This window comes from Magnolia sinica, chromosome 8 (genome assembly GCF_029962835.1).
Source record: "Magnolia sinica isolate HGM2019 chromosome 8, MsV1, whole genome shotgun sequence".
Lineage (NCBI taxonomy): Eukaryota > Viridiplantae > Streptophyta > Magnoliopsida > Magnoliales > Magnoliaceae > Magnolia > Magnolia sinica.
This window is the reverse complement of record NC_080580.1, coordinates 18,529,635-18,542,379: the sequence shown is the minus strand read 5'-3', so window position 1 is coordinate 18,542,379 and position 12,745 is coordinate 18,529,635. Positions and strand designations below refer to the sequence as shown.

General features: G+C 38.0%; 1 long non-coding RNA gene across 2 annotated transcripts; it reads left to right on the top strand.

Annotated features, from left to right (window-relative positions):
• Positions 1–1,108: 1,108 nt before the first annotated feature.
• On the top strand, positions 1,109–9,229 carry LOC131253028 (uncharacterized). Of its 2 annotated transcripts, XR_009174795.1 has the most exons (5): positions 1,109–1,471; positions 6,770–6,994; positions 7,085–7,221; positions 7,836–7,910; positions 9,153–9,229. It is a non-coding gene; the product is annotated as an uncharacterized LOC131253028 (long non-coding RNA). The 2 variants fall into 2 exon arrangements; XR_009174794.1 differs by lacking the exons at positions 7,836–7,910; positions 9,153–9,229 and adding an exon at positions 7,337–7,426 and having other exon boundaries at positions 6,770–7,221.
• Positions 9,230–12,745: the final 3,516 nt, after the last annotated feature.

Genomic DNA, 12,745 nt, shown 5'->3' with positions numbered 1-12,745 from the left:
TAACGTGTCTGCTATGACGTTTGCCTTGCCTGGATGATAACAAATGTAAAAGATAATCCTTTAAGAATTTCATCCATCTCCTCTACTATATGTTTAGTCATTTTGATAATAAAAAATAGATTCTTTAAAATCTTGTGATCTCAATACAGTTCAAATTTCTCACCACAAAGGTAGTGCCTCCAAATTTTTAGGGCAAGCACTACAGCTGCAAGCTCCAATTCATGTTTGAGATAATTCTGCTCATGAGGTTTCAACTGCCTAGATGCATATGCTAGATGATAAATCTTTCCCCTTCAGTCGGTAATGAAATGACTAGGGCTTTCGTTAATCATTTCTTCAACTTGGAGAAAGCTTGCTCACAATCTTCATTCCATTTAAAAAAGGTGTCCATCTTGGTCAAGTTATTTAATGGTCTTGCTATGTTGGAGAATCCATTAATAAACTTTTTTATAATAAGCAGTTAGTCCGAGAAAACTGTGCACTTCTATCACATTGGTATGCTACTTCCAATTTAACACAATATCGACTTTCAAGGAGCCTACAGATACTCCTTTTATCTGACACCACATGTCCCAAAAAGTTTAATTTTTTTTTTTTTTTAAAGTCACATTTTGGAGTTTTGATATACAATTGATTGTCCATTAGAATATGTAGAACTATTTGAAAGCGTTTCGTGTGATTCTCTTATGTCTTGGAGTAAATTAAGATGCCATATATGAACACCAACATGAATCGATCCTAGTATAGTTTGAAGACACTGTTTATGAGGTTTATGAATACTAACAAAAAATGCTTGGAAGGTTTACGCTACGGATATTAGCCGTCGGATATGGCTACGGATTTTATCCATAGCTAAATAAAATAAGCCGTAGCTAAATCCAAATTTTAACGATGGACGTCCAATTCACTATTGTTTTCGCATTGCGTGGTCCACCCAAGCTTTAGTTCAGCCTCGTTTTTTGGGATACATGATAAAAAAAACTATGTCAAGAAATGGATGGACGGCATGGATGAAACAAATCGATCATGGTGGAGCGCACAAAGCCATACCAGATCCAAAGATCAAGTTACCGTTTTGAATTTCATTTGAAATAATGTAAGTTTTGTATTTGATTTAAAATAATGGTGACTTATTCATAACAATCGTGGCAAAGATTTAGAGTTATCTAGACCATCCAAATAATCGGTCTAGTTGCAAATGGTAAATATTTATAATTTTGTTATATAATATAAGCTTAACCATCCAGAAAATGGTCCCATGCATGTACGACTGTTAATATAGCTTGTGTTATAAATAATGGAGAACTCACAGAATTCGGATTTAAATTCATTATCATATCCAAAAGAGGATTTCCGATGAGCGCCATTTCATCTTCCACCCAAAATCATTTTCGAAAGCCATTTCCGTCGAGCGTCGTTGCCGAGCATCATCTTCCATCGAGCGTCGTTGCCGAGCATCATCTTCAAATAGGTGAGCTTCTCTTTCCCCCACCCTTAATCTTCAATCTGGATTTGAAAGACGATGCTTTAATGAAACACATACATCATGATGGCCCTCTGTAACTAGCCACACACATACATCTCAGCTACACTTTAGACGTTTTTGTTGATGTTGTCCATTTGTGAGGGCGATCCGGATTTTAGGGCCAAGGCATCTACATGGTGGGATTCTCAAGATCGATGGGCTGGATCACACACTCCTGTGCAAGACAGACCTTGATATCAAGCTCGTGTGCAAAATGATCCATGTCTCTTAGCCGGGCCTGGGTACGGACCGGGCCATTGTCAACCTGACTGCTAGAGGATAGTTCCCTAGCCCTTCATCTTCCCAGAATAGCATAGATTCACCATTGTTAACTGAAAGCTTGAAACTATATCTAACAGAAATTTCCCCCATTTCATATACTTCTCTCTTTCCTTGCTAGGTTTTCTTCTTAAACTTCTATCTGTAGGGCCCAAACGAAACGTGTGTGACGCTGGGCATGTTGTCTGGGGTCCATTTCATATACTTCTTCCTTCCTTGAAGCTGGATTGGCAATGACCGCTTTTAGCTATGATTGAAGATCTCATGTTTCCAAATTAAAAAAGCAGAGAAAAAATCCTGAATTTTCTTTGTTCATGAGGTATATGCTTTTTGAATATTTCTTTTGCATCTGTTTAGATTCTATTCTAGATTAGTTTTCTATTGTACATAAGGAAATCTCATGTGGGTATATCTCCTTTTGAAGTTTCTATAATTTTTTTGGGTGAAATAGTGATTCTGATGTTCTTGGGATTTGGATTTGTTGTAAAAATGGAGCGTTATTTGAATTTTTTTTAATGTTATATTTTAAGGAATCTCATGTGGGGTGCTTTTGCATTTGTTAGTTCTTGAAGTTTGTGTGGCTATTTGTGGTAATTTAGATTTGAATCGGTTTGGATTCTATTGCAGATTATTTTTCTCTTATGGTCGGTGCTCTGTGGGCCCCACCATGATGTATGTGTTTCATCCATTCCGTTCATCCATTTTTACAGATCATTTTAGGGATGGATACAAAAAATGATATGGATATATATCTTAGGTAGACCACACCACAGGAAAAAAATAATGATTGGATATCCACCATTAAAATCCTCCTAAGGCCTACTGTACTATTTACTTGATATCCAATCTCTTGATTAGGTTATAAAGACCCAGATGAAGGGAAAAAATTAAAATCGGGTTGATCCAAAACTTTTATGGCTCCCAAAAAGTTTTTAATGGTCAGCATTCATTCAACACTGTTTACAGTAATATCGTCCACTTGAGATTGAGATATACCTTTATTCTTCTCTAATACTATAAAATGATCTATAAAAATAGATGGACGGCATGGATGAAACACATACATCATGGTGGGGCCCACAGAGCACCGACCACCAGCCAATGGCTGGTGGCAGGGGGAGTAGCCAATCCGTTTCCGATCCTTGCCAAGACGGCATGGGGAGGCTACACTTGTCGGATTCTCATTGGCTTCACGTGACCACACTATAGTAACTCTCTCAAGTACGGTAACGGATTAGGTATGACCCTTACAGTAGGACCCACCTTGATGTATGTATTCTATATCCACACCGTTCATCTACTTTTCCAGATCATTTTAGGCATAAACCCCCAAAAAAGAAGATCCAAATCTCAGGTGGACCATAATAGGAAAAAGTGACGAATGAATGGCCTACCATTAAATACTTCATCGGGCCCACCATAAGGTTTCTATAATTTTTATCTGTCATCCAACCTCTTGATAAGCTCACATAATTCTGGATGAAGGGATAAAAGAAATATCAGCTTGATCTAAAACTTTTGTGGCCCATTAATGGTCAATTACCAATTTTTCTTATGTTATGGTCCACCTGAGAATTGGATTTGCTTAATTTTTAGGCTCGTGCCGTAAAATGATATGGAAAAAATGGATGGACGGTGTGGATATAGAATACATACATCAAGGTGGGCCCATAGCAAGAGCCACACCTAATTCACTCCCTTTTAGTACAAGTGGCAGAGTAATGAATCAATCGCTTCCGTCCATCTAGTTTCCCCTTCTTTGGATGGACATGATTATCTGATTAGTTTGATTTTTTTGAAACACGAGGCATCCATGATAGTCCACTAGATGGACGGCCACGATTAATACAATTAACGTGCACGGTTGAGAGATCTCTCTAACATATTCCGGTTCTTCCACGGGTACCATATCATCTCCCTTGTCCCCACGTTGCGTCCATCGCTAGTGGGCCCCGCACTCGTAAGGTAAGTACAGTCGAACCGGAACATGGTACATCTCTTTATCCAACGTACACGTGGCAGCATCCGTGTCGATCGACACCACACATCGAGTGGGCCTATTGTAGATGGATCACTTTTCTAGGACCAAGCCCATCACAAAATCATAAACAACGGTTGGTCAGTGCTCTGTGGGCCCCACCATGATGTATGTGTTTCATCCATTCTGTTCATCCATTTTTACAGATCATTTTAAGGATGGATACAAAAAATGATATGGATATATATCTTAGGTAGACCACACCACAGGAAAAAAAAAATAATGATTGGATATCCACCATTAAAATCCTCCTAAGGCCCACTGTACTGTTTATTTGACATCCAATCATTTTGTATGAACACCATTGCTGTGTGGATCACCAATCACATGGGTGTACCTCTTTTTTAAATTTATTTATTATTTGGTGAAAATCAATGAGGATTTAGTACGGTTTGGCTATATATATATATATATTATATATATATTTTTTACACCCATGTAAATCTGTTTGGATTCTGTTGCAATTAGTTTTTTGTTTACAGAAGGGATTCTCACATGGGTATCTCTGTTTTTGAAGTTTCTTTGATTTTTTTTTTTTTTTGGTGAAAATCAATTTGATTTTAGTATATGTGTAGTTGTTTTTTTTTTTTGGAAAATCAGTGAAATTTGGGATGTTTTGAAGCAATTTATGCATATTTTTCAATTTCGATGTTCATCAGATTTGGATTAGTTTAAAAAAGGAGTATTATGTGGGTTTTTTCTATTATATGTAACAAAATCTCATTTGAGTGCTTTTGCATTTATCAGTTCTTCAAGTCTATGTAATCATTTGATGTGAATCCATTTGGATTCTACCGTAATAATTTTTCTATTGTCAAGAAGGAAATCTCATATGGGTCTCTCTCCTTTTGAATTTTCTTTGATTTGGTGAAAATCAATGTGACTTTAGGATGATGTGTGGGCTGTTTTCAATTGTTTTGGGATGAAACACTAATGAAATTTGGGATGTTCTTAAGCAGTTTGATGCATATTGGTTGAAAAATGAAGTGCTATGCAGATTTATTATAAATTTTTGTGGTCTAGAGGATGGAATCTCATGTGGGTGCTTTTGCATTTATCAATTCTTAGAATTTGTGGGATTACTTGATGTGAATCAATGGGAGTTTTTTATGATTAGTAGTTGCTTTTGGGTGTTCTTGGACTGAAACCAATGGAATTTGGGGCACTTTCAAGTTATTTGATGCTAGTTGATTGATTTTAGTGTTATTTGGACTTGGCATAATTAATGGAGTGTTGTACACATCATTTATGTTACATGTAAGGGAATCTCATGTGGGTACTTTTGCATTTGGCAGTTTTTGAAGTTTATGTGATCATGTTATATTAATTGATGGGAATTTAGGATGATGGGTACTTGTTTCCGGGTTTGTTTTTTTTTTTTTGGACCAAAATCAAGGGAATTTGGGATGTTCTCAAGCAATTTGATGCATATGTATTGACCCAGATGTTCTTCGTACTTGGATTATCTGAAAAATGGAGTGGTAATGTAGATACTTTTCTGTTTATTAGTTTTTGAAGTTTGTGTTTATTTGATGAAAATCAATGGGAGTTCAGGATGCTGGGTACTTGTTTTCAGGTGTTTTGATTGGAATTAAGGTAACTAGGGGCTTTTTCTAGTTATCTGATGCACGTTGATTGATTTTAATGTTTTTCAGATTTTGATTACTTGAAGACATGGGAGTTCTATATGGGTTTTCTGTTATTAAAAGGACATCTAATGTGAATACTTCTTTTGTCTGTTTTTGTAGTTTGTGTGACTATGCAGTGAGAATCAATGATAGATTAGGATGATGTGTACTTGTTTCCAGGTGTTTTTTGGACAAAACCCCAATGGAATTTATTGGTTTTTCTTCTCTGTTTTTAATTATTTGCTGCACATTGAGTGATTTTGATGTTCTTTTGAATTTCGAATACTTAAAGACAAAGTACTTGTACATCTTTTCTGTTGTATATAAGGAAATCTCATGTGATTACTTTTATTTGTTTTTGAAATGTTCCTGATTATTTGATGAAAATCTATAGGAGTTTAGTGTGATGGATACTTGTTTTCAGTGATTTTTGTGCTGAGAGATATGGAGTTTTTGGTGTTTCAAGTTATTTGATGAATATCCATTGATTTTGTTGTTTAGATTTTCAATTATTCTACACTGTTTTGGTTGATAGGTTGTTATTTCTAGCAAGTTTCTTGCACGATACCAATAAAAGATTTGGGGGACAACACAGATGCACCTCCAAATTACATAAATGCCCTTACATTTAGTTTAAAAGCCTCCATGTCCTTAAATAATGCATAAAACTAATGGTGTGAAGACCTTTTCCCTGGTTTATTTCATTATATGCATTAGAGATATACTAATACATATGACCTAGGAAATGCATGCGAATAGTGGAAGAAGTTTGCAAGATGTGGGTGACAAGTGGAGAAGCATAAAAGGAGAGTTATTTGAAAATCTGACAAACTATGGTGTTTTTTTTTTTTTTTTTTTTTTTTTAAAGTTTTAAGGACAGAGTATGGTGCTTAATATGAATGCATTTAGAACTTCTACCCATGGCATATACTGCTCAGTTTTACCCACTCGCCATCAGTAAATGCTGCCAATTTTAGCCGCTCACAGGATTTCTTGCCAGAATTCAGTGTGCCTTAATGAACACCCAATGTAACTAGCAAATGATAAACCTGCCAGGATTTTTATTATATTAATATTTTGTTATATATATTTATTTATTTTTGAAAGGGCTGTTGTTGGTTGACGATTTGGATCCTATAATGTTGAAATTTAAGCATTTCATTGGAGTTTTTCCAGTATATTTGAGTATGGAAAGAAGCTGAATGATAATTGAAGCTGCAAATTTGAGAGAGAGCTGATGTTTACTCTGTTTTTGTACATGCTCCCATGATGTTTACTCAGTGAGTGTTCCTTATCCAGGACTAGCGGGAATGGCAGCCCTAGTGGCAATGAAAGCCCTGGGGAAGCAGATCAGAAGAGACCGAGACGTCCGTATCAATTGAAGACATTTAAGATTGAGATTCGTTTTGCTGCTCGAAGCCCAATGAAAGCCATAGTGAATGCTCTACGAGGTCATGATTCAGAGAGCTCTCAAGAAGCTTTAAGAGTGCTTGACATCATACCAAGGCAGCACACAGCAAAGCAGTATGTAATTTCAGTTTTTTATTGTTGGCATCACTCTTTTTTTTTTTTTTTTTCCTTTCATAAAATTGTTAACATAGCTGGTAATTCCAGAGGATGCCTACTCGTACGGCAATCGTATTTCAACAATGTGCCTCGCAACTTCACTGACATAGGAGGTGGTGTTGTTGGCTGTCGAGGTTTCCATTCTAGCTTCCGCACCACCCAATGAGGCTTGTCTCTGAATATTGGTATCTCCTTGAACTGTTTGTGGACGTGGGGTTATTGATATCCATGTTTTTCTTAATTGCAACACGTGTTTGACAATATCATTTTCATCACTTTTTCATCAACTACCATGTGCAGATGTGTCTACAACAATGATTATAAAGCCAAGACCTGTTGCAGATTTTCTAGTGGCTAATCAAAATGTTTATATTTTTCTTTTTGGTAGCATTTGAGTGTGTGCTGCCCAATGGCCACCATCCATGTTGGAGTGTAGTTTTGGTTTCTTTTACAGATGTATATGAAGTTTTCTATTAATTGTTGTGGGGCTTTTTGGTGTAAGGGTTGTTGTCCATCACAAAACATGCTAAGGCATGGACATTTTCTGCATGTAGTACTGAGTGTAGGAAAATTCTATACCATGGACCTAGCTTGTTTCTTCTTCAAAGAGCTTATTTTCGTGTGAGAAACCCACATGATATGAATATTGATTCCTCTCCAATACATTGGATTGCAAAAATGTCGACAAATTTCTTTTTGTGCTTTCATTAAAGCATCTTTTAGATGCATTTGTAATTTTTAAAATCCCCCATACTATATGTAGAAAGTTACTGAAAGAGCTTCTACATCATCTATGCAGGACATAGAAGTGGGGAAACCTGTGCGGCCTCAACTAGCTCTGAGAGTTAGTGATGCTGCTACTGCATGGAAGAAGGTTGTGCTCAAAGTTCCGTTGTCTAGTTCTAGTTTCTCAGTCTTCTGGAAGGCAACTATTCATAGTATTTTAATTGCTTCATGGATTGATTGATATTTCTTTTGAGCGACCTTTTTTTCATGAAGAAACTTTTTGCATGTTAGAATCTGTGATTGCGAGCATTAGTCATGTGCATGAGTCCCCCTGAAAGTTGATGTTAGTTTTTACAATTTTCTGTTAGATTAGAGATTGCATAGATTTTTTTAATTACTTTACAATTATAATGAAAATTTATTAAAAGACACTTGTTAGGTAAAAGCTACAAGGAAAAAAATATCAAAGATCACAAATACAACTTGAACCAAAGAGCCTCTCTCACTTCAACACCAATCCTAATGGGTCCTAAACATGGATTTAAACGGTGGTTGTGGAGTGTGTGTCGTCAAGGGACCGAAATCTGTATGGCTCTCTCTGTAGGTTCATTTTGCTTAGTTCCAATCCTGTTTTGTTCTGGCGACCCATTTCCTTTTCAGACCGAAACCAGCACTACTAGGATGAAAATGATTCACATCAGGAGATTTTTGAACCATGATTCCAAAACCACCGCCTTCTAGTATCTAAGAACATCAGATTTGGATATTCCTTTGAAGGCTTCAAATGCTAGGCCCTGACTAGCAATGAGCAATTTTCACATCTCCCGCCACCCGAGCAATGTTTCCAGCTAATTACGAACTGCCGCATGAGAATCCTCTGGGATAGCATGACAGAATGGAAGCTTCAAATTTACTCTTGTTAAGGTCATCTATTGACTAAGTCATGTTTCATCTCTGCTTCTGAAATTGTCTAGGTATTGTAGCAAAGCAAGATAACATGATGAAGTTATCATGTCACAAATGTCTTCCTTAGCAGCATAACCAAAAATTACTTTATGCACAATCACAGGCATGCAATCCATCCTAGTTCTGTCGTATACTTGTATATAATTAATCTATTTTGAATTGGTGCTCATTCTAGTGATCAGTTGTTTCTTTTTTATGTCAAGCTCCAAGTTCTAAGTAACTTGTTTGTCTTATTTGCAATCTCAATATTTTGAACATGGATACTGATTCATGGATTTCCTTTTTCCTTTCTTCTTCTTTAGCAATCAATGCAACTTTATTTCTGTGGTAATATATCACCCTCATTGGTGTTTTTTTTTTTTTTCCGGGTAAAATACTTAGTTTTTTTTTTTGTATTTTTTTTTTTTTTTTTGTTCTTCTTCAGGTTGGTGAACTGACTGGCTTGTTGACATCTGATTTGGGTTCTCTTAAAGATATCGTGAGTGAAAACATTTCAAGTGGTTGAACCATCTCTGTATGTTACACATAACTTGTCATCCACTAGTTTCTGTAAATGAAGATAAGAGGATTGATCTTGACAGTATGGTCGTCATGCACATAGACAGAAAATGCTTGCAATGAATTTTTATGAGCACTAGGTGGCCTATTAATGAAAACAATGTCTCCATCTATAATACGCCTGTTTATGATTTGACCAACTTTCAAATATGTATGTCCTTTTGAATCTTCCCTAATTGCATAAGTGGTTGAACCATCTCTGTATGTTACACATAATTTGTCATCCACTAGTTTCTGTAAATGAAGATAAGAGGATTGATTTTAACAGTATGGTCGTCTAGCACATAGACAGAAAATGCTTGCAATGGATGTTTACGAGTACTAGGTGGCCTATTAATGAAAACAATGTCTCCGTCCATAATACGCCTGTTTATGATTTGACCTAGGCAAAAATTTCAACGTAATGGTTTCCTGGGACTTTTTGGACGAAAGGTTGTTGTAGATCACACTGAGAAACTTTACTTATGAGCCCAATTTCATGTGTATAGTGGTTTTGTGTTGGATATATTCCTCTTTTCTCATGGACCAGTATTCTATGAAATTTCACTCCTTTTTCTAGTCTTTGGGACTGATCAGATTCTTCCATGTGAATGTCATTTTTTGACCATATAATCCATTTCTGCCTTTGTCATTTTCATGCAGGCAGTGAATGCAACTCCTCAAGATTGACTTTTGATGGTGTTGACTTGATGGGTGAGAGATTAGCTGAAGAGGTACCCAACATTATTTTGCCCTTTTTCTTTTGTATATTCTTTGATATGACTTCTTTAAGAAATAAGGTGTTGACCGCTCCTTTCTTTTTGCATGATTTTTTAACATGTTGATCCTTTGTCAGCTTGAACCAAGAAACTTTCATGATTCTTCAAGTTCTATAATCTTTCTTGCATTTTCTCATGGTATTTTATTGTCTGTTGTGTCTACCTGTCTTATTTACAACATGAATTTGAAAGGGCTCGGATCCTAGTTTGGAATTTGCTTTGCTGGAAAAGATTTGTAGGAGATGATTCAACTTTAGTACATATCTGGTGTAGGTATTGTCAGTTGTTAGACATAGGCCAGGGGTGCGAAAGATCTCATTTGATTCGGCACCGACAGCCTCCGTGGTATCTCATTCTTGGTTCTTGGCACCTATACACCATGTTTCGATCCTGGGATCGTACAAGGAGGATTTCAAACATGATTTTGATTCAGTATAAGCATAACCATAAGCATAACTCACGAACACCATCACAAAATCCACTATGATAAAAAACTTTGAGTATAATTCGTAAAAAAGGAAAATACAAGATAATGAAAGTAACAAAAACTCCAGAAGCTCGGCTGCATGCTCCAACGGCGGCGAGGCTATGGCTACGTCCCGGCGTCACCTGCACGCATCAATCGTGCATAAGCTTATAGAAAGCTTAGAGGGTAGTGTAAGTGTGTGCGCAATATGAGCGTGCTCAGAATGCAAGGTCAGAGTAATGTGGAATTATGCTAATGAGTACATGAATACAAGCAGTCGTACCAAGGCTATGCGGTGTAAGATATGAATGTTATCGGCCATAACATGACCATGTGATGCGAGATGCAACTCAAGCATGTCAATTCTCATCATATATCAGTACAGTTCTCATTCTGGATAATCACCGAGGTTTAGTACACTCCAAATGGCACTGCCGCTCTCCCAGCTGCACAGTCCAGGTGAGCGTGAGAAACCTCACTATCTGCTTGGCCAATAGTCTGCCAATACATATCCGGGACGTCGATAGCGGACCCATTCACGAGCTGGTCAAACTCAGCCTAGTATTGCCCCTACCCTCTGGCGAGTAAGGCCACACTCCTTTCCAACCGATCACGACACAGTGGGAGACGCGGCCTCCTAGTATTCGGCTCTGGTGTGCTCATATATTCACAGGGTCTCGACATGGGAGTCATCCTCTGGTACCATCGGGTTTAGGGATTTTCACCCAGGGATATTTATGACACCTCGATGCTAGAAACAATATTTTCGGTATCCAATTCAGCCACCCACGGTGTCTGTGGAGGGGCTTTGATGCTGCTAGGGCGTATAGAAATTATGTCATACAAATGCGAAGTGCATGAATCACTCTACCAGACATGCAACAATCTTGCACGTACTGCGCGCTCATGTGGGCCAACTCCGCCTATCAAAGAGCCCATAAACAAAATGTCCGAAGGCATATGCTATGATTAGTCATTCCTCATATCAAGCATACATATGATGCGTATGATCATGAATTATGGATCTATGCTAAACATGATATATGATGATGGGCTTTGTTCATAATGAAGATGGGCCTAGACGACCTACGCACTACAAGTATGAGCCTATCAATGGGCCTTAGGGAGAGTGACAATGCGGACATTTAACCAACATCACCCTTGCAATGTGGACATCAAACCATCATTGGTCCCAAGGCACGGCATGCCATGAGCATCATTACATAAACCATGGTAGAATCACACATTGTAATGGGCCTTATGTACATTATGTTGGGCCTCGACCCAAGGACTCCAAATACATCAAATGGGCGGCATCACATGGGCCTTAACATCAGGCCTCATATATCACATTTGGCCTAATTAAATGGGCCGAATCAACTGGCCCAAGTCGAAGGGAATGGGCTGAGTTGAATATGTCGAGTCGAGTGGGCCGAGCCAAATACATCAAATGGGCTGCATCACGTGGGCCTCATATTATATCGAAGTGGGCCTCAACAACATACCTAAAAAGAGCCATATTATAGGATCATTTGGACCATACCCCAAGTAACAGTGGAGATAATTTTCACTGTTTAAACAATTCACAAGGGCCCACCATAAGATTTATTTCCCACCCAATCAAATCCTAAGGTCTTTAAGGACCTGGATTAAGAGGGAAAAACAAATATCATATTGGTCCAAACCTTGTAGTCCAAGGGTTTTAATGATGGACGTTCAAACCCACTGTTTCCTGAAATGTGGTCCGCCTGATCCTAGATTTGTCTTATTTTTAGTTTCAAGCCTTAAAATGGGCTTTCAAAATGGTTGGACGGCTTGGATGCAACACATGCTTCATGGTGGGTCCCATAGATAAACAACATAGATAAAGCACATAGCTCGTGGTGGGGACCCCACTGATGGAAGGTGTGGAGCACACACATCCGTGGGTCCCATGTGGGGCCCACCATAATGTTTATTTTCCACCCAATCTGTTGATAAGGTCACACCAACCCGGATGAAGTTGAAAAACAAATTTCATAATGATTCAAAACTTCTGTGAATCTAGAAAGGATTTCAATGCCAAACGTTCCACCCTCACTGTTTCATGCGAGGTGGGCCACCCGAGTTCCGCGGACGGTTGATATATGGGGTAGCCCACGGTTAAAAGAGGCCCCACTAAATGCATAGTGTTGATGTCAACACACATCACGGTGGGGCCCACAGCTGGACCCACGGTCCCCTAGCCATTCACGC